Here is a 27,992-nt window from a genome sequence, read left to right as displayed (position 1 = left end):
TTTGACTAGATCTGAGTTTCTGCAGACCTGCCATAAAAGCACCCCCTTTACAACCCTCTTGGGATGTGTCCTGTGAGGATCCAAGCTCTTGTACTCACTCAGGCTGTGGATTTCTATGGAGGACAGTTGCTTAAGTACCAGAGATTCACCAGAGCCTGTATCTGGTTTGAACAGAGCAATTATGGAAAACCTGGAGAGATTAACGGGCGAGAGCCAGGTTTGGGGAAATCCTGCAGCAACCCATCATCCTTCACTGAACGCGTCATTATTCCATCAAAGTCGGGAAATAAAGCAAGCTGTCAACTGGAAATAAGTCAAAAACACAAACTGGGAACATAGTAACTGCCAAACCCCATCATAGATCAGTTCCTAGTGCTCCTTTCAGAGAGCCACTAAGGCTCAAAACCCACTGAAGTACCCAAAAACCGAGGCTGAGTCCAGCGTGGATTCTCTCATCTAGGCTGAGACATGTTGTCAGGATGGCATTGTGCACAACAAGAACACATCAAGTTTAATTCCCCAGATTAACAACCTGAAGTGTTGAAGTAAGATATTCAGCTCTTCTCCTGGGCAGCCCACCACAACCTACCCCCACCCTTCACCATCTCCCCTTCCTCCAGCAGCCAACAGGGACTGTCAGGCTCCATGGTTCCACAAAAAGCAAACCAGAGAAGGTAGAGAGACCAGGTCTTGGACCTGCAAGATTAGCAGTAGTTTCAAAAAGCACTGTGTTTGCACGTATGCAAACCATGTTATTTATTTATTAAGTGCTGTTTTCCATGAGTATGTTCTTGCAGAGATTATAGGCACAAAAACTCAACTTCAGGCAGCCAGTGACCTTACCATCTGGGAACAGATCTGGGAAAGGGAATATAGGAATAAAAATTTCCTTTTGAATATCAGTCCGCAGCTGAGCTACTGAGCTCAATTTATGAGAGGGTAGGGGGAATCCAAACTATATAATCCACAGGCTATACAAGTGACAATAAAAGTATATTTATTTTTTCAGTGCTTCTTTTAATGTCCTCACTATTGGAGATGTACCTATTGTAATTCTGATTTAAATGGGAAGCTGGAAGAAGGTAACATAATCAGAGAACAGGTTATTAATTTTGAGTATTATGGACTTTTCATTACTATAAGACAGACCCTGGATGGCTCCTTCTGATGTTACAGTACTTCCTAGCTCTCATTATAATTTGAAGGCATTTTAGTATAAGGGAGCAGTTCAATTAATAACAATTTCCACTCTTAAAACTATTTTGTTCAGAATGATTTGGTAAAATTGCAAAATGTCAGTATTGTTGGAGGGGGATGGATTTAAAGATTTGCACATGGAGTCCCGACACAGACCTCACATCAGGAGCAAAGTACAAATCAGGAACAAATTCATTAACATGAGTGTGATAACAAAGCCCTGAAAACACAAACATGGTGTAACACAAGATTCATGGCCCTGGCATTCATGTTACCCGCATCTTAATTATGTAGCTACAGCCATGTTAAAACCTGATGCTTGGAAATCTGAAGTTTAAAATGCCTCTGAATCTGCAGAGACAAATTCAGGACGAGACATTCATACTCAGGTCAGAACTCCTTCAAAGAAAAACAAATCTGGATTTGAGATCTCAGTTAAAGCTGGAAACTAAATAAAAAGAGATAAGGAAGAAAATGTTAACAAATGCCTATCAAAGTGTTCAGTCGGACATTTTCTGAACTGCACATTAGAAAATTGAACCTATTCTATTAGAAGTTATATTACGAATTGATCTTTGAATTGCCATCAACATTTGACCTAATTGTAGCAAAATACTCTGAAGCTTGAACAGCTTTAGCTCTCTCAGATAGACGTCCTGGGCAGGAGAAAGCAAGGAAACCACAGCCAGCCCCCAATACTGCTGCTAGCCTCAATTTTAACACCCAAGAAATACAGCAAAAAGCCTTATTCTGCCTGCTTATCTGAAGAGAAATACTGACATTTTCCCAAACAAAATAATGCCAGAAGTCACCTGCGCTTTTCCATGTATCCAAGCTTTCACATAGAGTATCAGTAATTGTCCTCCCTGCTTAGGCTGCTATCTCTGAAATAACCCATGTTTCATTCCCACTCGCCGAGTTGCCTTTATTGCTATGATTAGGTGGTGAATAAGTATAGGGCTCCAGGCCTCAAGTGCTATTCTCTCCTTATGAACAATCAAACGACTGCACTGTGTTCTTCATACAATAGCTGGAAAGCTTAAACTTGTGCTCATTCTTTCTCTCCCTACAAGAAATAAAAATTATGGAGGGATGAAGAAAAAAAAAAAAAAAAAAAAAAGAAAAGAAACCACGTTAAAGCAGCGTCTTTTACACTTTAAGTGAAATAACAGGCTAAAACGTGATGTCATTACCACAGTGTGAAATGGCTTTCAAATAATGGGAAGACATGAAAGTGGATGCCACAAATGATAAGTAAAATGTTTCCCAGAAAGACAGCAGTTTCATTACAGGAGGCAAAATATAAGCACATCTTCAAAAAGCAAATACATTTGGACTGTAAACAGGGGTCCAAAGGATTGTTCAAAGGCTCACCATTTGACTCCAGTGCTCATACATAACAAATATCCTTTTGTTCTGTGTCATTCTACCCATATATAACAGCCACTTAGTGGGGTTCAAAGATGAGTAACAGAATAATTGAGAAAAGGAAATCAAATGGTTTATGTCAGCAGTGAAATTTCCATTGAAGAAAAGGCTACTAAAACCTGGTTAACCTGACCTTAAAAGAATACAAGTTAGAAAAGCTCTAGTGAAGGTACCTAAGATTAAGGGAGACCCTTCCTTCTGCATCATTGTAAGAGCAGGCCATATTTACAGCAGAAGAATAAGAGTGCAGGGTTGTATTTCTTCAGACAGAGCATAATCAGTGTGTGGCATTCCCAGAGCAGGGCACAGGCAGCTGTGGGAGCAGCGAGAGGCAGGAATTAATGTGCCCTCGGCAGCTCTCAGTCGGAGCAGGTGCTCACGTGGCAGCTCTGGGTGGCAGGTGATCACCACAGGGACTGGAAGAGAAAATCCCCTGAGAAGGCTGCATAATAAGCTCTGAAGCACCAGGATCTGACACCTGCCAGAGCTGGGTATTGACGGTGATATTGTTTGTGTCATTGCTTCTGATTAGGTTACTTGACGGCTGAGGTTTTTCCTTTAAACTGGCACTTCCCCTGACCCAAAGCCCAAATAACATGAGCAGAAGAGGCTTTGTGCCAAGAACTAAAAAGCACACAAGTTCAGAAAATGATACAAGTGCCTGCTGGGAATAAAATATTCCAGAGCAGGATATGACCGTGATTTCACCCTTTTCTTTGCCGGAGGGGCAGAGTACCTGCAAGTGCTTCACCCCAGCCTACTGCATACCCAAAGCTCTCCACACCTCAGCCACACTGCCCGACACAGCCCCAGTCCCAGGAGGGAAGCCTCCCAGACGTCCAGTCTTTCTGGACACATGGATTTTAAAACACTTGTTGTCTCTGGCAGAAGGAAATCAGCCCATCGTAGGTAGTTCAGTGCTGGAAGCAGTATGTTCCTCCGATTGGTGGCTGGAAGAGCTACCGGAGCCATCCTGCTGCAGAAGAGCTAACAGATTTGTGTATTAGGCTCCTGGGCACCTCTGCTGGCACTAAGCTGTCTGTAGTAGGCATCAAAACTGTTAGTCACTGTCATGGGGAACCTGATCTAATTAGCTACTGAGGGAACACATGTACAGCACTGGCACGGGGTATGTAAATGGGGAGAGGAAGCAAACAAGGACATGAAAACCCAAGCACAAACCAGCACTGCTTAGAGACACATCAATTTCATTCTCCACATCTTTCCTGACCCTCTTTGACAAGAAATCTGAGGTTAGCCCAAAATTTAGTAACAGTTTGTTTGTTGTTTCACTGCTTGAGATCAGTTGAAACCAGTGACAGTCTCTTAATGCCAGTATTGTTAAGGTAAAAATGACTAACAGAAAGCCTTCCTTCATCGCCAACCAAGATTCTCCTGTGTTCTTTCGGTATCTGTTAAAATTAGCCTTGACCTACTGAGGTGACTCATTGTGACAGACAAGAGAAAAATTCCACATTGTCAAAAAGCAGCTTTGAAATGTGCTTAAACTCAGGAGAAAATTGCAATTTGGGGAGCTAATTCTCATTTCTCGCTGACTGCAGTTTTCACAGATTTTAATTAGATATCTATCATTCTCATAATCGCTACTGTAATTACAGAGACTTATGAAATTCTGGAAGTGGCTCTTTGTTATTCAAGGTTCACATGGAAAAAAAAAAAAAAAAAAAAAAAAAAAGAGACAGATTTAAAAAAACCTAAGTTTCTGTCCTGACACAAACTGTTTGGTATTTTAGATCACATGAACTCTCCGCAGTGACACAAGCTGGGCTGTGATGGAGTTGCATCCGTACAAATCACAATTTGGTTTTGCGTTTTGCTACTGCAAAAATTAATCTTACCCAATGAGTTCTTCCCCTGGGACACATAGCCTGTGTGTCCCTGCAGGTACACACTGCAGTTACTTTCCATCATGAAAATACTGATAGGTATGTGAACCGCGTTCCCCAGAGAACGTAGGAGAGCACAGAAGGTAACATTGACCTCAGCTGTATTTGCTAAACACCATTACGTTCAGAAGAGGATAAAAGGTGTGAGTATGAGAAGGATTTTATCCTCTCTGATAAAATAATTGGTTTACATTGGATTTAATAACTTACAAAAAACAAACTCATTAATAGAGGGATGCTTACTGTCCCACTGATAGATCAGATGAAAACCAAGCCTCACTTAGCAGCATAACGCAACATATACTGAACATTTCCAGCAAGATGGACATGTGCTTATTTGACATAAATCTACGTTCAGGAAGCAGACCTTACCAGCAGCTTCAAGTACAAGTACACAACAAGCATTCCTGTGAAATGTTTTAAATAATGTGCGTTAATGAGCATATGCCTTCCCCACTAATACCACACAGACATGGAGAACACCTTAGAAGAGAGTACAACAGGCCCTATAAGCTGCAAAGAGACTCTTACATTATGAAGCAAAAAATATACACAACTAATCAATCTGGGACTATGAAAGCCATGCAACTCCTGATTTTGATACAAATGTTGTGCTATTAAATAGAACAACAATTCTATTAAATCAAGAAGATCCTTCAGGGTATCCATGTATTTTGCTTTTCTTCTGAAAAAAAAAAAAAAAAAAGCATTGCTCAAGACCACATGGCTAAAAGAATTCATTCGAAATGAAAAGTCAGCCTCATATCCACAAGGGATTCAAAATTTTCAGGATCACTATTCCATTAATTCTGTCTTTTGTCTAGCAAATGGATCGCTAGGAAAAGTTTTGACTTGTTACCATGATACTCCATGCCAGTCATTTGCTCCCATAATCAGTATATCATCGGCAGAGCACTGCTCTGCTTTGCCCATACGGCTCAGGAGTCACCAGAGGCTGTTCTTGCCCTTTCATCAACACTCAAACCTAAGTAAGTCCAATAAGAAAAGAGAAAGTCCTCCAAAACAAGGACTAAGTCACTCTGAAGTATAATTTCTTCCACCAGGAAACTTATTCCAACAACAAATACAAAACTGTGAGCTTGATTCAGTGCCGTAGAAACCCAGTGCAATGTGACTCTCTAGCCTAAAATCCAACCTGCTTTGGTAAATTATCATCACTGTGTATTATTTGTTTCATTGAGAAGCCTTAGTTATTAAATGGCTCATGACTGTCTCAGTTGATCACACACAGACCTTACTGTCTCGGAGGTAAGATTATCTTCCTATTAATTAAAATATAAATAATTCTGTATATAGTTATCCTGATTAAAACAAACAAACAAAAAACTAGAAATATGAAAATACCACAGATGATCAGGTATGAGGCACTATTACAAAAGCTGTGATAGATCCAACTCGGTATGAGAATTGCTCTTGGAAATAGCCAAAAACCAACCAGACAGTATGTCACACATCTGCTTCATTCAACTCTGCGCTGGGAAAAATAAGAAGCTCCCACAGCTCAAAGACTTTTATTTGTTTGTGTCCTTCAAGCCATCTGAGCTTTGGGGACACATGCTGAAGACTTGAGGTCAATACTAAATATTGTCTAGGTCAACTGTGTAAGTCCAACATTGTTCCTGAAAAGGAAAAAAAATAAAAATAAATGTTTTCCTTAAAGCAGCCTCTAGGCTTTTATTTTCCCCTTTCCTAAGGGAAGATGGTTAAGCAGATATTATTTAAACAGTTTTCAAATTAACTTTTTGGGCAGCAAAATATTATTTAACATAGATTTCATATTTCTTTTTAAAAAGAAGGCTTCAGAATAGAAATGTTATTCTTTAACCCATGCTCTGTAGCTCATGCCTCATTTCGACAACTGCATATTTTGGTTATAGCTTTCTATATTCTTACTTTTGTCTGGCACTGTGCCGTGGAGCAGATAGATTGAGAGATGCAGCAATACGCATAACCTTTAGCTTAGCTGTTATCACAAGGAAAACAGTTACTGTTGCTATGGTTGTTTGGTCAAACTGTCACCCCATATCAGAATTGTTAGCATTCACACTTGATAAAAAGGTATCTTAAAAAAATAATAATAAAATAAAATAAAAAGAAGGAGAAGAGCCAGAAACATAAAGCAAAATGCTCTCTAAAAGGTAGCCCAAATCTCATCTAATCTCTTTGAAAAATCTGCTGTGCTGATGCTAGCCTATATGCCTATCACTGAAATCATATAAGACTTCAAATAATGGAAAAGATTGGTAGAATATAATGACAAATAGAACATCAATGCGTATTTCTTCTGGTTACAGTGATGTTAGATATTTATTTGCAAACCACCCATAAGGTATTTTCAAGGTCAGAAAGAACACTGGCTGGAAAAAAAAAACAAAAAAACAAAAAACAGAGATGATCTTCAAGCACATCTAAACTGTGTTAAATCTCTGTGCTATACACTCTGCAAACTGAAACCAGCCCTGTATGAGCCTATTATTTCTCAGCATCGTGTTAGTCCTGTGGCACATAACCTTGTGAACCACTCAGCTTTCTGAATAGCTACCCCTGGCCCTAAAGCCATACTGTCATTAACTTGTATGATTAGACTTGGAAATTCAAATTAAACTTTGTTTCAAACACAGCTGTACACAGCAAGTGTTTGAAAGTATTCCTGCAAGGTACATTGTTAGACGGTTCAACAGTCTAAACAGTGAAATGCATAAGCCAAAACAAAATTAAACAAATCCCACAACAAACCCATTCACTTGTGCTCAGATAAAAGCTCAGAGTGCTTTTTGTTCACAGACTTCATGGTGTTCCAGTTGCCACCTCCCAGTGAGGGCCAAAGAGGATTACATGAAGAGCAAGGCTTCCATTAGCATAAATCCACTGCACACCCCCAACACATATTGACAATGTACTTTTTTCCTCACCTCTCCCATCCCCATCCATTTTCCATACAAATGCTCAAAGCCAGGCTCTGTGTTTCTGCTATGAGGGCAGTGAACACATGGCACTACCCCGGGGTCTGTCCTCCCCACCCACCCCTCACCATGCTTCCATCACACGCTTCCTTTCCTGCCTGGTTCCAGGCGCACAGAAAACATCAGCAGCACCAATCCTGCATTTCCCCTATTCCCATTTTGCACTTGTAACCGAGGAGCTAAGTGCAGTGAATAACTGGGGCTGTTTCTCCTGCAGGTGATGCCCATCACCATTGTCATGGAGGCTGCCTGCTAAAGGCAAACACGTGCTGTGTTGGTAAATAAGGCAGGAGAATTTTCTGCCTAGCACAACTCTGAGAGCCAAGATGCAAAACCGGTGAGCTGCTGTTCTCAGTCTCAGCCTTTTTAACACCCAGCAAAACGTTTTTCACCAGGGACCAAGAGTGCAATGACAGCACACCATCCTGAGACTTCTGTAATGAACATCATCTGCCTCTTGGTGTTCATCATGGTCCAAGTCCTCAGCGCACTTCTCTGTACCCTCAGCGTGCTGAGGTACTCTCTGCACATCCAGCTGCATCTGCAGCAAGAGACAGCAGGTTGCCAGAGGAGTCTATTTTCCTAAAATTCATTTGCTCTGCTGTCTTCAGGAAATAGGATGCCTGCTTCTGCCCTTCCAGGTATAATGGAACCAATATTTTATCTGTTGCCTTTGTGTGAAAGTGTGAGAAAGGTTGGTTTATTCTGCTCTGTGGCTGAGGCAGAGCACCTGGGCATGCAGACAAACTATTGCTACAGACAAACAAGTGCACATGTAAATAAAAGTGGGCTTCATTAAAAATGGTGACACGTGATATTCTTTCAGATGTTTTCAGACAGATCCCTCTTGTTTCACCTAGCTAAAACCAGCAGCTTCTTTTAATGCTGTCCTAAAAATTCATCATAAAATGGTGGCGTAGTCACAGTTGTCAACCAGTTGGAAGTGAGAGCTACGGCTTTGCCTCGACATATTGCTGCAATCCAGCTAGCCAGCTCATTGGTGAAGATTGATTAATACACACTCCAGCAGCACTAAAATATAAACAAACAAACAAACAAATAAATAAAATGTTTTTATTAAAAAGCTGTAGTTTGAAAGCTACAGAGTAGCAACTTGCCCTGGTAACACACGCATGCTGGTCAAGTACTCAGCATTTTGCTACCTGGTTTTGGCTCCATCCTAGGGCTCCAGGTCTCACAGAAGTCTCACTCTTGATGACTACAATACAGAAGTTACCACATGCATGTTTTGGAAGGCTAAGGGGAGCTGTACGCTGACAGGTAAAGATTTGTATAGTTTTTGGAGAAGTGAGGGGCAGGCCATAACAGGCTTTCTGAAAGCACGAACAGCACAGTGTATTTAAGCATAAATAGAATAATCACTTCTATCAGCAGGGTAGGCAAGACTGCCACTTGCTCTGACATTAACGCATTTATTGAGTTAGTGTTCCTGAACTCAGTGCACTAATTTATTTTTTACAGTGATTAGACCCCACTGGGAGTACACAAGAGCGAAGGGGTGAGACTGACCACCTAGCTGATGAGCAGGCTTTCCCCTGGTTCATTAGAAGACAGTTGACAAAAGCATTCTGCTCTTGCACACAGTGCTAGCATTGCTTACCAACTCAGGAAAATCAAATGCAAAAGAAGAAATGCATCTGAGGCATGAAAGGAAGAAAGTCCAAGCAAATACCTATTTATAATGCTACTGCAGATCTAGCTCAGACATATCTGTTGGGCAAAAGGGTATGAACAAGCATTTTGTTCTCAATTCTCTTTTTCTTTCTCTCTGATATAAACTTGAGGCTCTACAGAAAAACAGAAAGCTACTTCAGCTCTCATCAAATCTCAAAACAATTTTCAGCTGTAAGAGAACTGTGTGTTGTGGAATACAACATAATAAAACCAAAATATATGTTGCTTAGCTTAAACTATCCCTCTAAGTCTGAGCTTTCTGTTAGCCGTGCCAAGCAGAGCTCTGAGTCTCCTTCCCAGCTTCTGCAAGCCTATAAGAAACTCCCTTGGAAGGTAAAGAGGTGAGTGTGGCAGGGGGTTAGGTTTGGGTTGTTGGGGTTGGGGTTTTTTTTGGTTGGTTGGTTGTTTTCTGAGTACACTGGTATCCTTTACGTGCTATAAAATCAAAGCAATAGAAGACCATTTTCTAAAACTAGGAGCCAGTTAGGAAAACCACTGCAGCAACAGGAGGAAATAAATTACGAAAAGACAAAAACATAAGGAATGGAAACCTAAGAAAAATTATCCTGCTGGGGCATTACATATTTGATTGAAGATAAGAAGTGGCAAAAGCTAAACCAGCCCTAGTATGTCAAGCTGTTGAAGTTACTTAATGCATCATGGAAGGAAGACCAGAGGCAAGCACAAAGTGCAGAGAGAGGAGAAGCTGAAACATGAGGATGTGATCATCCTAGGTTCAGGAAGAATGGAGATGAGCTCTGAGCTGTCTGAATAGTGCTGGACCATACACAGGTACAGCTACTGAAGAATGAGATGTTGTTAAGGAAAAATAGTGGAATAGGGTGAATGGCCACCCAAACTTCCTTAGGCTCTTCTTCCAAATCTGTCTGAGCACATTGATCTTTATGATCTTTGCTTATTACAAATAAGCAGTAAGTTCTGTTTATTTTTTCAAGCCTTTTCACAATACAAAATCTAGCATAGTGCTCAGTCCTTTGCTGAGCTGGAATATTAGCACCATGGCTGTATGAGGACTTCTTACAAGTGCTTAGTAGATGGTTCTGCTCTCCCTGCTCCTGCTTCTAGCCCGCAGGATCAGACCTTGCCCTGACCCAGAGCTGTGGGACCACGTTACTGCAGTGGGTGCCCAGCTCCGCCAGGACAAGGAACATGGGTGGGCTTGGGGCTGGCATCACACAGTGCAGACCTGCTCCAGCTCCTCCTATGCATCCCTCGCTTTGTTCTGGCTTTCACTGCTCACCCAAGAACAACCCCAGGAAAAGAGGCAGCAAGGCTGCTCATGGCACTGTGGCAAGCCGCAGGCAGTGGCTGCCACCAAGACTTTCAAGAGAATTTTGACAGGATCTTGTCCTCAAATGCTTCAAATGCTTCATATGCTTCAGCAGCAGATGCTTTCAAGGTTATCCCCTAAAGCAAAGAGCTTACTAAACAACCAGCCAGACCCTCCTTTCTGAGAACTGCTTCTCCATAATATTAGCCAGTGGTGTAGCATTGTGTTTTCCATTTCCCTCCTACACTGCTGTTTGTCATTACTATCCATGGTCTTCCCCATGCCATTTTTTTACCAGGAAATGTCAGGCCCAATCCACACAGCGTTAAAATGCAATCATTTTCCTAAAAGCAGAACAACTCAGCTACCCTAGACTGGAAGGGAAAATCTAGCTGCCTGCAGTAACACCCGTGGCCATCACCCACCCACACCCATGGCCAACCCATACCAATCACAGAATCACAGAATTTTCTAGGTTGGAAGAGACCTCAAGATCATTGAGTCCAACCTCTGACCTAACACTAACAGTCCCCACTAAACCATATCCCTAAGCTCTACATCTAAACGTCTTTTAAAGACTTCCAGGGATGGTGACTCCACCACTTCCCTGGGCAGCCTGTTCCAGTGCCTCACAACCCTTTCAGTGAAGAAGTTCTTCCTAACATCTAACCTAAAACTCCCCTGGCTCAACTTAAGCCCATTCCCCCTCGTCCTGTCACCAGGCACGTGGGAGAACAAACCAACCCCCACCTCGCTACAGCCTCCCTTGAGGTACCTATAGAGAGCGAAAAGGTCGCCCCTGAGCCTCCTCTTCTCCAGGCTGAACAAGCCCAGCTCCCTCAGCCGCTCCTCGTAGGACTTGTTCTCCAGGCCCCTCACCAGCTTCGTCGCCCTTCTCTGGACTCTCTCGAGCACCTCGATGTCCTTCTTGTAGCGAGGGGCCCAAAACTGAACACAGTACTCGAGGTGCGGCCTCACCAGAGCTGAGTACAGGGGGATGATCACCTCCCTAGCCCTGCTGGTCACACTGTTCCTGATACAAGCCAGGATGCCGTTGGCCTTCTTGGCCACCTGAGCACACTGCTGGCTCACATTCAGCCGACTATCCACCATCACTCCCAGGTCCTTCTCTGCCTGGCAGCTCTCCAACCATTCCTCTCCCAGCCTGTAGCTCTGCTTGGGGTTATTGCGCCCCAGGTGCAGGACCCGGCACTTGGCCTTGTTGAACTTCATGCAGTTGACCTCAGCCCATCGGTGCAGCCTATCCAGATCCTCCTGCAGAGCTTTCCTACCCTCAAGCAGATCGACACACGCACCTAACTTGGTGTCATCTGCGAACTTACTGAGGGTGCACTCGATGCCCTCGTCCAGATCATCGATGAAGATATTAAAGAGGACCGGCCCCAGCACCGAGCCCTGGGGGACGCCACTAGTGACTGGCCTCCAACTGGACTTGGCTCCATTCACCACGACTCTTTGGGCCCGGCTATCCAGCCAGTTTCTAACCCAACGAAGCGTGCGCCAGTCCAAGCCAAGAGCAGCCAGTTTCTTGAGGAGAATGCTGTGGGAGACGGTGTCAAAAGCCTTGCTGAAGTCAAGGTAGACCACATCCACAGCCTTTCCCTCATCCACCCAGCGCATCACTCTGTCATAGAATGAGATCAGGTTCGTCAGGCATGACCTGCCTTTCATAAAGCCATGCTGACTGGGCCTGATCGCCTGCTTCCCCTGCAAGTGCTGCATGATGACTCTCAGGAGGATCTGCTCCATGAGCTTTCCTGGCACTGAGGTCAAACTGACAGGCCTGTAGTTTCCCGGGTCTGCCCTCCGGCCCTTCTTGTAGATGGGCGTCACGTTTGCTAGCCGCCAGTCAATTGGGACCTCCCCCGATAGCCAGGACTGCTGATAAATGATGGACAGTGGCTTGGCCAGCTCCTCTGCCAGTTCACTCAGTACCCTTGGGTGGATCCCATCCGGCCCCATCGACTTGCGCACATCCAAGTGCCGTAGCAGGTCACCAACCAGTTCTTCATGAATAATGAGGGCCACATCCTGCTCCCCATCCCCTTCCACCAGCTCAGGGTACTGAGTATCCAGAGAACAACCGGTATTGCCGCTAAAGACTGAGGCAAAGAAGGCATTGAGCACCTCCGCCTTTTCCTCATCTCTTGTAACTAAGTTTCCCCCCGCATCCAGTAAAGGATGGAGATTCTCCTTAGTCCTCCTTTTTGTGTTGATGTATTTATAGAAACGTTTTTTGTTATCTTTAACGGCAGTAGCCAGATTGAGCTCCAGATGAGCTTTGGCCTTCCTAATTTTGTCCCTGCACAGCCTCGCTACTTCTTTAAAGTCCTCCTTAGTGGCCTGCCCACTTTTCCAAAGCTTATAAACCCTCTTTTTCCTCCTAAGATCAAGCCACAATTCTCTGTTGAGCCAGGCCGGTCTTCTTCCCCGCCAGCTCGTTTTTGGGCACATGGGGACAGACCGTTCCTGCGCCATTAAGACTTCCCTCTTGAAGAGCGCCCAGCCTTCCCAGACCCCTCTGCCCTTCAGAACCGCCTCCCAAGGGACTCCACCAACTAGTGTCCTGAGCAGCTCAAAGTCAGCCCTCCGAAAGTCCAATACAGCGGTTTTACTGGTCCCCTTCCTGGTCTCGCCAAGAATAGTGAACTCCACCATTGCGTGGTCACTCTGCCCGAGACAGCTCCCGACGATCACGTCCTCCACCAGTCCTTCTCTGTTTGTGAAGAGAAGGTCTAGCGGGGCACCACCCCTGGTAGGCTCACTAACCAGCTGCGTCATAAAGCTATCTTCCACGCTCTCCAGAAACCTCCTAGACTGCTTTCTCAGGGCTGTGTTGTGCTTCCAGGATATGTCAGGGAAGTTGAAGTCCCCCACGAGTACAAGAGCTGATGATTTTGCAACCTCTGTCAGCTGCCTGTAGAATTCCTCATCCGTCTCCTCATCCTGGTTCGGCGGTCTATAGCAGACCCCGACCAGGACGCTAGCCTTGTTGTCCCTGCCGATCCTAACCCAAAGGGACTCGACCTTGTCATTCCCAACCTCGAGTTCTACAACCTCGAAAGACTCTCTAATATAGAGAGCCACACCACCACCCCTTCTATGCTGCCTGTCCCTTCTATAGAGCTTATAGCCAGGCATTGCAGCACTCCAGTCATGAGACTGGTCCCACCACGTCTCCGTGATGGCAACCAAGTCGTAGCCTGCCTGCCGCACGATGGCTTCCAGCTCCTCCTGTTTGTTACCCATGCTGCGTGCATTGGTGTAGATGCACTTCAGCTGGGCCATTGCCTTATCCTCCGGCCTTGCCATTGTTCCCCCTGGCACAGCCCCAACAATCCTAGCCTCAGCCCCATCCCCCTTCCTACCTAGTTTAAAGCCCTCTCAATGAGCCCTGCCAGTTCCTGGCCCAGGATCCTTTTTCCCCTAAAAGATAGGGACCCGTCTGCGGCCATCAGGCCAGGTGCTGAGTAAAGTGCCCCATGGTCGAAAAACCCAAGATTTCTGCGTTGGCACCAGTCCCGGAGCCACGTGTTTAACAGGTGGGCTTTCCGTGTCCTCTCTGAACCCCTCCCTGCCACCATAGGGATGGACGAAAACACCACCTGCACTCCCGCTCCATCCACTAACCGACCCAGTCCCCTAAAGTCCCTTTTGATAGTCTTGAGGCTTCTCTCTTCGATGTTATCACTGCCCGCCTGGACTATCAAAAGGGGGTAATAGTCAGAGGGGCGTACCAGGTTAGGAAGCTTCCTGGCAACGTCCCTGACCCTGGCCCCAGGGAGACAGCAGACTTCCCTACGGGTAGGGTCAGGCCGACAAATAGGGCCCTCTGTTCCCCTAAGAATCGAGTCACCAACAACAATAACCCTCCTGTCTTTCTTGGTGGAGGCAGTCCTGAGGCGCGGAGTTGACCTCCTCGCCCCAGGCATCCTCCTGGGAACATTTGCTACCTCTTCCTCACACACCGGCCTCTCAATCTCTAGGGCCTCAAACCTGTTGTGTAAGGGCACCTGGGAAGGTGGGGCCGGAAGGGGAGGGCATCGCCTGCGATGTCGAGCAGGGACCTGTTTCCATTCCTCCTCAGCTCCCAGATCCCCTCCCTCTGCCCGACGGGGACAGGGCAGGGGGTCCGCCCCCATTTGAGGAGTCTCACCTCGGCACCTCCCCTTGAGGCCCTGCAGGGAGTTACTCCAGAAGTCTATCTCCCGCTCACACTCCCTGATGGCCCTCAACCTCTCCACCTCCTCCTTGAGCTCCGCCACCATGCGGACCAGATCATCCACCTGCTCGCACCTCACGCACGCAGTTTCTCTGCCTCCCGCCGATGGCAGCAACAGGCTCAGACACTCCTTGCATCCGGTGACCTGAACTGCGGCATTTTTTAACGGGTAGTCGGTCTGCGTGTGTACCGACTTTCTGGAGAGCGCGCCGTGCCTGGTGGCGACCATTATCACCTAGTTACGGCTGTTGTTAAGGAGGTGTTGTTTGTGTGTAGGGGGAGCGCTCTGCCCTTCCTGCGCGAACTGCCGCGCGAACTGCCGCGCCACGCCCTGTTTGCCCGCCCTGTTCGCCGCGCTCCTGGTCGCTCGCGCTCCCTAGGGGCAGCTTTTGAATGGCTGGGGAGGGGGCGCTGCTGGCTCCGCCTTCGCCTCGTCAGCCTCCCTCACGAGGGCTGCCGGGTCCTGGCGGCTCCCTCAAGTAGGCTCGATGCTGGAAAAAATTAGCCCTGCCTGGCCCGATCCCCCGCTCCGCTGCAGAACGCGTCTGCCCCGGAGCCGATCGCCTCGGCAAATGGCCATGCCATATGCCCAATACCAAGGCCCATGGTCAGCCAAGGGTGCAGAGCCAAGGGCTTAAGCAAAACACAAACATTAGGCAAATGTCAGCTTGTGAGGAAAGGTTCAGGCTGGAAAGGTTTATAGCTGCTCCTATACAACATTTAAAAGGAAAGCTGTACTTGACTTCACCTGGCAGAGGTTCGGCAGTGTCCAAGGCACAGTTGCAGAGCAAGCCACATGTAGGACAGGCACTTATCTGTCATTACAACACTGCTAGGATTTATCTAACAGACTGTGAAAGGCATCGCAGACACACACATTTCTAAATTTGGGAGGGCACACATCTTCTTCTGCATCTTGCTTGATTCATGATGCAGAAGACAGAAAAAAGGAAAAAAAAAAAAAAAAAAGTAAATGGTAACCCAGTCCATGTAAACTAGGATTTTGCTCTTTTTTGAAAAAGATGACTTTTGCTGTATGCTTTTACAGACATGAGGACCAAGGGGTGAAAATTGAAAGTTTTTAATTACAAAGCAGAACTAAAGAACTGTTACCTAAGAGGGAATTAATCCACTAATTTATAGACAGTGATATTGCAAATTTTCCAAGATATGGAGTATTTAAATGAATGCCAATGTTTTTGTAAAGGATGTTTTCCACTGAGCCTCATTTATTTAGTTTGGTGTGGGTCCCAAACTCCCTATTTGCTATGAAATCCCAGATGACGCTGTACCCCTTCCACTGCGCAACAGAATCGGACCAGATCATAAAGCAGAAACATCACTTTGCCTTTTTTTTCTAAAGCACAAATCCCAAAATAGTAAAGTGAAGGAATTTTGGATGACACACAAACCTTTTTATCCAGAAAAAGTTTTCTGTCTAAACCTTTCATCTGATAGGACTAGTAAGAGTTCTTTGATGTGATTAAATCAGGCTAGTGAGGGCAGAGGGGGACTCTGAATGAATTCTTAACACTGTTTCTGGTCAACACGCAAAACAGATTTCAAGGAGACCTTCTGTTCAACCCTCCTCCATAGGAAGCTGCGATATGAGGTAGATACGTGCACAGACAGGAAAGAAGGTAGAAAGATTCCTATCACTCAGCCTTCCCCAGACTTTGACTTTCCTTCACACTTCAGAAAAAAAAAATCAAAAAAAGATAACCAACATGACTGTCCGCTAGACTTAAAGTTCCGTAAGGAAAACCTGTGTGCAGGAGATATCAACCCTTCCCCACACCTGGGCCTCTGTTCCCCCTCAGCTTCTCAGCCACGGTGATGTGCAGCTGCATCTGCCATGAGGCATTACATTATGTCAGCGATGTAATGCAATAAGAGATACAACTGGTCCTGGCACGTAAGAAAATGACAAATCAGTCTGGAGAATTTGAAGAGACAGTTTTCTGGAGGAACGCAGGTGCAGAAGCTGGGCTTTAACAAAAGTTCTTTCAAATGCAGGAAGTAAACAATAAAAAAGGCCATTTTACCCTAAGTAGATTTTAGAAAATGGGTTTTCTATCCAAATGTTTTGCTACAGCTGCAAGCTGCAGATTCAAAACCCGACAAACAACATTTCTTTCAAACTCCAATATGAAGTGAAAGGCAGAATGAAAGAGACTAAGGGCTTCGTGTCCGTTAGGACCCCACCACTTCATTTTAATCAGGAATCAAGCAAAGACTGTAATAAATTGTCCAGAATATGGCTGTATCTCTGAGTTTTTGCTAGGGGTTCAGCCATTTCATGAGTCGCATCCGCACATTGGAATGAGGAGTGAGCAAAGGTCTTAGTGAGACTGCAAACCTTTTAGCACAGACTATGCTACCTCTGAATGGTGCTGAGGTGGAACTCCCTTTGTTATCAATCCACTCTGTTCTCGCCTTGGTGGCCTCTCTTGCTGGCATGAAAGGTTCTGGGTTCGGCAATGCAGGTGTCAAAGGATCCCATTTGATCAAGATTAAGAGATGCTTTTGCAAGAACGGACACCTTTTTTACTTCACTTTCTCTCCACCGCCATCCAGTATATTGCCTCTTTCAATAAAATAACAATTAAAAGGGAGGTTCATGCACTTCTTCCATCATCCTGCAGGACACAAAATGAAAGATCCTGCTAATTTTCCCCTCTGAAGCATCACACAGCCTCCTATGTAAAGCCAGGATATATATTATATAGGATATATGCCCAATGGTCTGGTCAAAGCCTTCACAGCCTGAAACTCGGGCTATGAGATTGTTCAAATGTAAAAGTGACAGAAGAAGCCCTTGTGCTAGTGGAGGGGAGGAGACAGAGAAAAGGAAGGAGAAGACTGACCTCCATCCATGCGCTGGGCTGGCCCTGCTGGGTTGTTCCTCTCTCTGTACACCTTCTGCTGACACCACAGGAAGCTGAGTACCAGGAGCAGGAAAATACAGAACATCAATGCTACAATGAAAAATAAGAGCAATTTATTATTTTTATATTAAAAACAAAAAAAAAAAAAAAAAAAAAAAAAAAAAAAAAAACAAAAAAAAAACACCAGCACCAGCAAACCACCCCAGCAGTGAGAATTGACATGAGAAGATTTGTGCTGACTTGACCCAAACATCCCAGATACTTCAGACATGTGAATTTCGTACTTCAGTACAGGCTGACTTGCTGATGTTTTGCCAGTACTAGCGATAATCTTTTCAAATCATATTATGTGTACAGCATTAATTATGCTTTCAGCTTACATTGCAGCAGAACTGCACAGTTTGCATTTTATTATTTTTTAAAGGAGGCAAAGGAAGAAAGGAAAAAAAAATGTAGGCAATAACATGTCAAAACTGATTTATCAGAGATGCAGATAACTCCTGATACAGGGGGCATCTTAACTCCCAGGGTGCATATGTATCATCAGTTAGACACTTAACAGTTGTTACTCTTGAAAAGTTACTACTGGCAGGAACCATCATCAAAGGATGTGATGCTGCTTGAAGTGTCCTCAGTCACTGCTTCTAAAGTTTTCTGACCATGAAAAATACTGCAACATACAATAAGAGGTCCTCTGGCCTAACAAGGATTTATTTTTCCTCTCACTGGCACACCGATTTAATTAAACAAGATACCAAACTAATTAATAAGCCCTACTAATAAAACCCACTACCTATTACCATACAAAGCTAAAGCAATTTCTTCCTGTGACTATTTATGAGCAGTTGGTAAGCGTTTACACAGAAGCAGCACTAAAAAATGCCACTGTCTGTGGACCAAGGAGATGGGAAATTGAATGCTGTTTTAAATCACATCTTTCTAAATATATTTATATCCAGCAAGAATTAAAAGGGAAAAAATTCCTGTAAATAAGAATGAAAAACAAAATGTGTCCTGTTTGCAAAGCCACTTGAGCCAACCATGTTCACACATACTTAGAAAAACGTCCCCACACCTCGGTGGCCCTGCAGACCATGACAGATGCATCAGACATCAAGGCCATAGAAGTAACAGGCCCTGTTAAAACTAAGGGCACATTTAAGCCCGTTCAGTTTTGTCACAAATCCTCATAAATTAAGAAGAATTAATTAGCTAGCCCCTTCCTTTAAGCAGGAGGGCAGAGAGCACTGGTGTTGGCTTAGCCACCCAGGACGCTTCCTCCAGCGACGAGCCCTGTGTACATCATCGCCAAGAGTATTTCAGACCGACCCAGGTGATCTAATTTTGCAAACATCCCTGAAGGAGAGGATCATTATTCAGGAAACATTCTCTCCCAGGTGGTAGGCACAGTTTCATTTATCATCTTCTGTTAATTGCCATCTCCAACCATCTCGTTCCACTCAGGCGAGCAAAAGAGAAGCTTTCCAGGACAAGGATCACCACCACAAGGAAATAGATGCAATTAGACCTTATATTTTTCACTCTTATGGGAATCTGTGAATTTTATTCCCACTGAATCCAATCTCTTCCTTTGGGGAAGGGGGGGGGGGTGGGGGAGAGAGAGCAGGAGGAAGCTGCTGTAGGATTGTAGGATTTGTTCAGATAGGAGACGGTAGAATAGAGGTGCCGGGAGGATGGCACGACTTTACACAGCCTCACCAGCAGTATGGAAGGTTTTTCTCCCAGCATCGTACCTAATGTATACTCCCCCTATTGTAACTATACTGCTTATGCCAGGGTAGTAGAAAGTAAGAGAAAGCCTTCCAAACCATGAGAAAACTTGGTGTTTTCCAGAAACTTCTGGACTCCCTAAAGAATTTCATCCAGACTCCATCCAAAATAAAAATGCTGCAACATATTTGCCATTCTTTGAGAATTCCCAAATAAGCCAAAAGTGAAGCTGGAGACATATAACTGAGTCTATCTATAATTTACAAATGAAGAAGCCATCTAGCTGTGAAATTTATTAAGAGATTAAAAACACTTCTTGAACTCAGCCGTGCTGCCAGCTCCTAGCTGGCACCAGCTCCCTCCAGCAAAGTGGATGACAACTGCACGTTTGGGGCTCCCTTACAGGGGGTAGGGTATTGACTCCAATGCTGGTTCAGTAAATTTCCACTTTTACATCTTTGTGTGCAGGTGTACATATTGTGTAATTGCTTGAATGCCATCACTTGGCATAACTAAATATGTTGTTTCACGCAAATCCAGACACTCTTCTCCCCACCGGTTCTGGCCGTCTGTGCTGCTCTGACAAAGAAAGCAAGAGAAGTTTCAGGAGATTTCCCACACAAGAAAACAGTGGAGCTGAACATAGGTCTGGTGAATTTACTGTTTGGGTAATCTTTCCCTAGGAGGAGAGACAGAAAAAGTAGAATCTACTCTTATTTTTGGCCAAGCATGCATTAATAGCAAGTATGAACAAAGTCAGCATCCTGCAGTGATGTGGGAACTGCACATCAGTAAATCACATAGGAAAAATAAATGAATGAATGAATGAATGAATGAATGAATAAATAAATAAAATAAATAAATAAATAATAAGCCTTAGGATTTTGTGTCGGGGTAGTGGTGGGTTGTTGCATTGGATTTTTTAATCCAGATCATTTCCATGGCTCTGCAGAATCTCCCAAGGACAGAAAATGTGGGGTTATAACCTGCAGCAAGGGGCAGGAGTGAAGGAAAGAGCTGGAACTTGTGACCCAGACTTACCCACCAGAAAGGGGACTAGCTAGGGAAGTGCTTCCCACATAGAGAAGCACTTAACACACAAATTATCTATAATTCATGAAAAGTCTAAGTTTTGTTTAAACAAGGGAGTTTGCAAATTCTGAGTGGAAACTTTAGTGAAGCAGAGATGCAGGGGCTGCTTGGCAAGCAGGAAGCTTGAGATGTATCAGTAAAGGTCTACCATGTCCAAAACAACGGAGCTTAAAGCCATTGGTGCATCTTGTATAAAAATATTTACTGACCTGCTGCTGACAAAAGTGAATGCATCCACTTACATCAGAGACAAATTATTTTTCCCAAAAATGATTTATCACAACAAATAAAATCTCTCTCACATAGGTGCTAAACAGTTATTTGTCATTTAAATTTAGAATTTGATCTTTAAGGCAATAACTTAAAGACAATACTTCAAATGAATTTTATTGCTGAGCTCCAGCTCTATTCTGTAGCAGATACGGTATGGTACCTACCATAGCCCTTCAGGACATCCATTTGAAATTCACCTGCTTGAACACCAGAAATTATATTTGAGATGCTGTTGAGGGAAGTCACGGGACAGAGAAAGGGGGACAAAAAAAAAAAAAAAAAAAAAAAAAAAAAAAAAAGGCTAAGGAAACAATTGAGAGGGGGTGGGTGGAAGGATCCTACGAAGTGGGAAATGCCCTCAGCACAGTTCCCAAGCTGTACTCCAGAGGAAGGAGTGCCTTAAATCTCGGTGATGCTAGAAGATGAAGGAAAAAGGAAAAGGAAGGCCACGGGTTAGTGAGGGTGAGTCAGGAGCTGCCATCAGGCTGCCACAGGGTCCCACCTGCCATGTCGAGGCTGCCACCTTGCCTTTAGGATGGACAGGAAGAGGCCTGGGAAAAGCTTCAAACCACACACGTGACACAGGAAAGTGGTTTTAACAACAACAAAGAAACAAACCCAATTCTAACATTTCTTGTTATGTTTCTTCTTGCTCCTCGTACAGAAATGAATTGCTACAGTCACACACAAACAGGCAGAAGGTTCAAGGATGATTTTCTTTCTTTTTTTTTCCAGAAAGAAGACAGTAAGAAAAACAGTTGGCAATTGCAAGGTAACTTCTTCAAGCATCTTCAGTGGTGAGACTGATCTTTTGCTAAAGACAAAGTGTTCAGACAATGTAATTTTCCAAAGCTGCAGAAGGCAGAAACCCAGCAAACAAACAACAGCTACAAAAAACACAGACAATATCATATCCTGGAAAAGTATCAGTAATGGGTCTCAACCTAATGTTCAGCTAGTATTTTAATCATCAAGGACAGCTGCCTCCCAGTGTCCTGAATTCCATAAATAAGAGCCATTTTTAATGAGAATAGCTTCCCAGCAGTTCCCTGTACATATAGCTGTGACTTCAGCTAAAAGAGTCAGAATAAAAGCATACACCTAGCTCAACAGAGGCACGGATAAAAGACATGTAGTCTGAAAAGCTTCATTTACTTCATTTCTGTTGTTGTTTCTGGTTTTGTTTTTTTTTTTTTTTTTGTTTTGTTTTTTGTTTTTCATTAGAGACTCCACCACTGCTGATCTCCCTAAAGCAAAACCTACATGAATGCAGTCCTCAGCTTGCAGAACCTGATGTGAGCAGAAAAGTGCTTTTACAGCTCCAGCAGGCTGCGAAAAGCAGCAACGGCTCAGGTACCAGCAACAGCCAACTCCTAGGCACCCCACAAAGTACCGGCCTCCTTCAAAAGAACCAAATGGAAACTTTGCAGTCTTGTTTCTCGCTTTTGAAGGCCCATCGTGGCAAAGGCTTTCTGCAGGGGAGGGCTACAGGTCAGTTCTGCCAGGCCACGGTGACCACAGGGCCTGGAGCTCCTGCAGAGCCAGCCCCGCTCCCAGCACTTCAGGCTCTCTTCCCTGTGTTGCCACCTCCTGCTCCCTGCAGAAGGGCAGGACTGTTCTTCCAGCATCTCGAAATCCTACAGCCTCAGCACGTATTAAAAGCTTCGCTTGCTGTGAAACGTCCTATTTCTCTGAGTCTTGTGAGTGTTAACAATGTTGGTGTGAAGCTGTACAGTCCCCACTACATTTTTGGTTCTTCTTAATGCCAAAATCCCCGTTTCTAAAGTCAATACAATTAAAGAGCTCAATGGTGCAAATATTTATCTTCTATACTATAAATATATCGATACCAACCCAAAATGCTGTCAGATTCCCAAAGCAGCTTAAGAGATATAACCAAATCCTTAATTCCTCTCGTTCTTGCTGATCCCTGACATTTTGCACCATGCCACTCATGTTAAACTCCACACAAAGCTTAGGGGCTCCTACAAATACATTTGGTTCCCAGAGCTATACAACTTTGTCTGGACTTGCCTCCTTAACCCCAGTGGAAAAGGTGATGAACAATATTGTACAAAAACTGTATTTTTTTCCCCTCTTCAGTAAAGCACACTCCTGCATGGCACACTTGCCGACTTGCCTAAGCTTGACCTCACACCCCCTGTAAAATCCGCAGTCTGCGAGGAATACTCGTAACGGGTAAACGAGGCAGGCAGGGTCACAAAGCCCAGAATGGATTGGAAATAAAAACCTCAGATCAGTGCCTCAGGGGGCTGCTGAAATCAGGAGCACTTCATCTCCTTATACCAACAGAAGATTTGTTGTAGAAATACTGAAGTATAAACAAAAATATTTCTATTCAGTCTCGAATCTGCATTTCAGTCACCCCATCACAGACAAATGTGTCTTTTTAAAATATAACATATCACAAAACTCAATCTCTGCTCTATTGCTCTCCCCTTGCCACCATAATTGCCAGCATAATACTATTTACTTAAAAGAAGTTACTCCCAATATATACCGGTGTAAGAAAGAGAAAAATCACTCCAACTGATTTATTTAGAAATGAAAAATAGAGGATCTGTAGATTCTATATCTGGGACTTGCATCTGGTGTAGAGAAAGATGAATGTATGGATAGATTTAATCTAGACCGATACTAGAAATTTCGTGTGACCTGAATTCTTATCAATGCAACTCTGCAGGTCCTTCTGCAGATCAAGGGAAAGCTAGAAAAGCTAGGAATGGGAGCCAACGTGTTACTAAATTGGTACAGTTGTTGTTCGGATTTTTTTTTCCTCCCCTAACACACAAAAGGGTTTTTTTGTTTTGTTTTGTTTTTTAAGGGATCAATTCCCTAATAGGACTGAATTATGCACATCTCATTTACTGGAAGAAAACATGAGAAGAGTGGCTTACTGGAAGGGAAACTTATAAGAAAGGCTAAATTGGATCTTGAATAGCTGTTGTAACGTAGCTATTCTTTATTTGGTTTTGACATTTTTTCACTTGTCTCTGGAAAAGTACATTACACAGGAGGAACTGCTGATGAATTTTTGACAGTAAGCCTGTTTTTTTTAAAAGGCACCTTGTAACACAGTCTCCAAACTTTATATCATAATTGCATGATAGCTCAAATATTCCAGGAATCATGTGCAAAATTAGCCTTCTTTCACATGCCATCTGAAACATTCGCTGGTTGTCCATATGTAACTGCTCAACAAAGGTGGTTTTGTCGGCAGAGTTTTTGAGAATAAAACAGGAGGAGGTCCCAGAAAATTGCATCAACTCTACAAGCCCAGTCAGGAAGGGCTAAGCCGAAGTGTGATATGCGTCTGTTCCAAGCATTTCTGTGGGATTTTGTAAACCACATTTAGTCTGGGACACTATCAAGCCTCAGCATCCTTTTACAGGACTGTAGGATTGTAAAGACCACATTGAAGTTGATCAAAATCAGCAAATATTTTTTAATGTTTTATAAAATAATCTGCCTTTTGGGAATTTTTCAGAAAATGAAAATCCAGACTAACACAAAGATTGCTTGGTTCTGCTCCACAGGGACCGCAATGTAAACAACAGGTGCTGTCACTGGCTCGGGAGCAAGCAAATACTAGGTTAACTGGGATCAACAATGAGATCCTACCTCCCATGGTTTGTAACAATACACATTTTGCCTTTAGGTTTAAACTCCCAATGATTTCTTCACCAAGAGGGCCTGCCAAGGAAGAACGGGTGCTATCCATTCTGTACTTGCCAGTAAGCTCTGGAAGGCAGAGAAAAAAATGAGATATTGGGAATCACCTGGAGACAGCAATAAACTCAGACACAGCCTGTAGCAATGTGTTTCATACCATACATTGACAGAGTTCTGAGTTTTTTAATTCTCATGGAGTTAGGGTTCATGGAGATGCTGCAGAATGAGCTCTGGAACAAACAGATGAGAGTGACCTACACACCACCTCCAGGTGTGTGCCATTACAGTAACCCACCCTGGGTTAAACATGACATAGGTGATGCATCTTTCCTAGAGCAATCATTTCAGTGCTCTTCATTTAATTTGCACTTACAGTAAGGTAAAAACACAAACAGCTGTTCTGTGTTCTTACAAATTCACACCCTACCTTCTCCTGCAGTAACAGCATCATCTGCCAATGTACCTTAAAGGAACACAGACACATGTCAAATTTCACTAACAGGATCATGGCAGGTGTCACTTTAATTTGGAATTATGGTAATGGGCTCTTCATCAGCATTTTGCTAATCATATTTGCAAAGTGTAAGCACTCCCACGGCTTACAAACAAGTACAGATACACCCCTGTTGGGAATATCTGCATGGCTGTGTGTTGGCCAGCTTTTGTGTGTGCTGCTTGTGCATTTTCCTATGCACGCTTATTGATACACACCTGACAAAAAGCAGCTAACACAAAGCACATCTGCTGATAAGTTCCTGAAAGACTTTTTTTCCAGCAATAGCATGGCCATTGCAAATGGCTGGTAAAACACTTTGGCACGGAATACATGAAGGGCATACATTAACATACATTGATTACTTGTATTTTTAAATGTAAATGCAGTCTGCTCAGCATCTAATAGAATTATGCCTGCAGCAGTTAGTAAACATCATTGACATTCAATTCACTGGTCTGAAGTATTGCACTACATCTGATTCTGCAGGCTTTATTGGGATAATATTCATCAGGCAAACACAAAACTACTCCAAAATCCAGCAGGTTCTGCTTCTCAGGTTTTCAGATTTCAGACAATTTCCCCAGCCACTGAACTCTTTACCAGAGGGTGCTACTTGTGGGACGGCACTGGTGGCACCTATGTGGGCACATCCCTAGCTCCATCTTCTCCTAACAATGGCAATTCAGGTTCTGGTTCAGCAGCACTTACACCCATCAGCCAGTCCTCCTCTCCTCTGAGGAGAGGGTCACAGGCCATGAAACATCTTCTGAAAGTACTGTAAGTTGTAAAATATTGTTACTCTCACCAGTTTTCTTCCCAGCCAGTAAGTGGATGGTGTCATGCTACCTCTGGCTGATGCCGAGCTGCCTGAGCCCTTGTCACAGCCACCTGCCAGGGAGACCCCCTGCCGCAAGCCCAAAGCACTAACTGCAGCACTACATTCACGCAGTGGTACCTAACTCCAAAAATACTAACAATACAGAGGGAAACAGGAACTATTCTTAACTGTTTCTTATTTCTTCAAACAGGCATGTCACTGGCAGGAATTAGAAGCACGCTAACAGTGATGCCTTGCCTCATGCTATAGCTGGTGCTGTGTGCCTTTCTGGCCTCTGCTCCTAACAACATGGGGGCAGTAATACAGTCAATATTCTCTCTCAGCATTCAAGAGCTTCAGTCAGCATCCCAGGGCTGGCCAGCAGCAATCAAGCAGTTAAGAACTCACAGCCAAGCTGGTGATACCCAGATTCTCATGTTCAGATGATAAATCCATAACTTTCCCCTTGTCCTGATAGGAGACTCACCTTTTCATTCCTCCAGTCAATGCACAAACACAACTCTCTATCAGTCAATAACCCAGTGCTCTTTTGACATCCTTTTGAATCTATATAGTTAATTAAGGTACATATGCATATCCTAAACCTATAAAGATTAAGTCTGGATTACAAACCCCTTTCCTCACCCAGTCTGAATAACCATACAAAATATGAATATCCAGACAAAGAAAGCTGCTCTAATTCTTGTCTATTTATTTGTCTTGAGATCTGCCATCAAAGAAAAGGCTGTCAGTACTTCAGCACTAGGCCTTAAGTGATAGATTTCCGAGTGCATCATTTTTGGAGCCATTAAAGGTTATCAGGCCTATATGGTTGCTAAGAGACCATGAATCATGAAGGAAAATATACGATAATGGCAGTCAGACACTGTGATGTTTATCAGAGTATTTTCTCTGCATCTTTCTTAATAGCATCACGATTAGGATCATTTTCAATAGTTCCCATCTATTTTCCAGCTAGGTGCAAGAACACAACTGCATTAAGTTGGCAAACATTGTTTATAATTCATATTTTGCCAAGAGTAAATGAATTTGTGGAAGTCAAGATTTGTAATTGCTTCAGCAGAATTTATTAATAAGTAAGAAGGTGTGCCTGTGTGCAGGTTTCTCTCCTGGCTATTAAATAGTATCTTCAGACTTGGAATGAAATCATCCTTCATTGATTTCAAGTATATTCTGTGATAACACAGACTGTGCTTTCAAAGAGTTTTTAAATTAAATTTGTAGCTGAGGTAATTGCTGCTGCAAAATTATGCAACCAAAGTAAAGCTTTATGCTGCAGCTTTCTTAATATTATAATTTAACTGCCTCTTTTCTAAATCATAAAAGTGGGAGATACCAGATTAGGGCAAAGCCTTAGCTTATTACTGAATTATTTCATGTTTTATGCCTGGGAGTAGGTAGTGAGAGGCAAAGGGACAAACCCACAGACCAGGGGGCTGCTGCGTGCCAACACCCTCAGGGTCTTCACTGGGCTCACCTCCCACTGCTTGAAAAGGATCAATTCCAGGTTTAGGAGAGGAGGGTGAACCAGCCATGCTCTCTTAGTTCCCCACAGGTAGGACCACATATAAGGATGCACCAACAGACAGGAATAGTTAAACATACTGATATTAGAAACACTTTTAGGTGTTTCTTATTAGCCACTGAGGAAAACAAAGACTTGTGGACCATGCCTCCTGTAACTGACGGTGCTAAGTGTCCTGGTTTCAGTTAGAACAGAATTAATTTTCTTCCTAGTAGCTGGTGGAATGCTGTGTTTTGGCTTAGGATGAGAAGAGTGCTGATAACACCCCGATGTTTTAATTGTTGCAGAGCAGTGCTTATACCAAGCCAAGGACACCTCAGACTTTTGCTCTGTCCTGCCAACAGGCAGGCTGGGGGTGCAGTAAGAGCTGGGAGGGGACAGACCCAGGACAGGTGACCCAAACTAGCCAAAGGGGTATTCCATACCATCTGACGTCATGCTAAACAATATATAGGGGTGGCTAGCCGGGGGGAGGGGGCCGGACTGCTCGGGGTTAAGCTGGGCATCGGTCAGCGAGTGGTGAGCAATTGCATTGTGCATCACTTGTTTGTATATATTATTATTAGTAGTACTATTATCATCATTGTATTATTATTATTATTATTATTATTATTATTATTATTATTATTTTCCTGTCTTATTAAACTGTCTTTATCTCAACTCACGGGCTTCACTTTCCATTTCTCTCCCCCGTCCCAGAGAGGGAGGGAG

The 27,992-nt window shown here is 43.7% G+C and overlaps 1 protein-coding gene across 1 annotated transcript in view; it reads right to left on the bottom strand.

Moving 5' to 3' along the window:
* TENM1 (teneurin transmembrane protein 1) overlaps nt 1–27,992 on the bottom strand; it is a 1,172,023-nt gene that overhangs the window by 1,062,813 nt on the left and 81,218 nt on the right. The window contains exon 5 of the mRNA XM_084534131.1: nt 17,613–17,723. The gene's annotated coding sequence lies outside the window, so the exon portion shown is untranslated. The remainder of the gene's footprint in view (nt 1–17,612; nt 17,724–27,992) is intronic.

This window comes from Aythya ferina (genome assembly GCF_964211825.1).
Source record: "Aythya ferina genome assembly, chromosome: 13".
NCBI lineage: Eukaryota > Metazoa > Chordata > Aves > Anseriformes > Anatidae > Aythya > Aythya ferina.
Note: the sequence above shows the minus strand (reverse complement) of the source record. Positions and strands in the feature narration are given on the sequence as shown.